General features: G+C 38.3%; 1 pseudogene; it reads left to right on the forward strand.

The window, feature by feature from the left end:
- Positions 1–477: 477 nt before the first annotated feature.
- LOC114700253 lies at positions 478–1,610 on the forward strand (annotated as a pseudogene).
- The last annotated feature ends 231 nt before the right edge of the window (positions 1,611–1,841 follow it).

Here is a 1,841-nt window from a genome sequence, read left to right on the forward strand (position 1 = left end):
TTCTAACTCTCCCCTTCCTCTTCCCATCATTCTCAGTTTGGCTTTCCTACCCAACTTTATCCTGTTCAGCTATTGACCAGTCAGCTTGTTTATTACACTAATCATAGTGACATATAGTCACACAGTTTACAGAAGGATTATTCCACAGCACATATGGCCTACCTTTAAGAATGATTTGTAAACCCAATGAGACTCCCTTGGGGGGGGGAACCTAATTTTTCATTTGCTACCAGTTACCAATTGAAGACAGTTTTGGGGTTAGGGTTGGGGGCTATGTCCACTTTCCCCCCAGCACTGAGAAAGCATCTGACCCAGACCCATACAGGCTTGTACATGCAGCCATAGTCTCTGTGAGTTTATATTGTGCTGTGTTTAGAAGGCCTTATTTCCTTGGTGCTTGTTGTCCTCCATACCTTCTGAATTTTTTTCTTTTATTGAAAATAAATTCTTTGAGGCCTTCTTGTGTTCAAGGTGCTCATGTCCTGTTTCCCAGTGCTAGCACTGAAGATGTTGTACCTCTTCTCAACAGCCAAGCCTTCCAATCTCAAGAACCCACAGGTATTCTTTGACATGGACATTAGCTAGGAGTGAGTTGGCAGAATCATTTTAGAATTGTTTGCACACATTGTTCCTAAAACTGCAGAAAATTTTCATGCATTGTATTCAGGAGAAAGGGCACTGGATCCACAACTGGAAAACCTCTCCATGTATAAAGGATGCCCCTTCGACCGAATTATTAAGAAATTCATGATTCAGGGTGGACACTTGCCAAATCAGAAGGGCATGGGTGGAGAAAGTATTTGTAATGAAAATTTTGAAGATGAAAAATTTCATTATTAGCCTGATCTGGAGGGTTTGCTGAACATGGCAAATGCAGGCTCCAATACAAAGATTCTCAGTGCTTTGTCACAATGATTCCAACTCTAAATTTGGATGGGAAATGTAGTATTTAGACAAGTAGTTAAAGGACCAGGTGTGGCAAGGGTTCTTGAAAATTATAGAAGTGAATGATGAAAAACCTACTGAACTGTTGTCACTGAATGTGGAGAATTGAAAGAAGGGGGTGACTGGGAACATTCCCCAAAGGTGGCTCTGGTGACATATATCCAAATTCCCCCAAGCATGCCGATACAGATTTAAAAGATTTAGATAAAATTTTATTAGTAACAGAAGACTTAAAAATATTGGAACTGCCTTTTTCAAATCTTAGAGTTGGGAGATAGCTATTAAAAATACCCAAAGGTTTTAACGTACATGGGTAGTTCAAAGGCTGTTATTGACAAAGCAGATAAATCCGGACTGCAACCTATAGCCTTAAGCTGGTGTACTGAATATTGATGCTTGCAACTGGGGATGTCAAATTGGCAGGGAGCAACTGGCAATTGTCTGGAGGCTCTTGAAATGGACCTGTCAAATACCATAGCACTATACTGCAAAATGCAAGGATGGCAAAGATGAAAAGACTATGACCCAGCATTGGCCGATCTTAAGAAGTCCCAGGGATAGCCCCAGAAGATAAATCTATCTAGGCAGAATTGTTTAAAGATAAACAAATGATAAGAGCACAGAAAGATAAAGAGAAGGCAGTGTATGTAAAAATGTTTGCTTAATAAGGAATAAACTTTGCTTAAATATTACATGTTGATTATATAAAGAATATGTTACTGTCTACATATGATCCCTGATATGTTTCCTTTGATTCTTTGTCATCATTGTTTACATAGAAGCACTAATGTAGGTTACTTCTTAATAAAGTGTTATAAAGTATAAAAAAATAAGAAAGAAAAGGAAAATAGATTCTTTTCTCATACAATATACCCTGATTATAGTTTCATCTGCTT

This window comes from Peromyscus leucopus, chromosome 7, assembly GCF_004664715.2.
Source record: "Peromyscus leucopus breed LL Stock chromosome 7, UCI_PerLeu_2.1, whole genome shotgun sequence".
Taxonomy (NCBI): Eukaryota; Metazoa; Chordata; class Mammalia; order Rodentia; family Cricetidae; genus Peromyscus; species Peromyscus leucopus.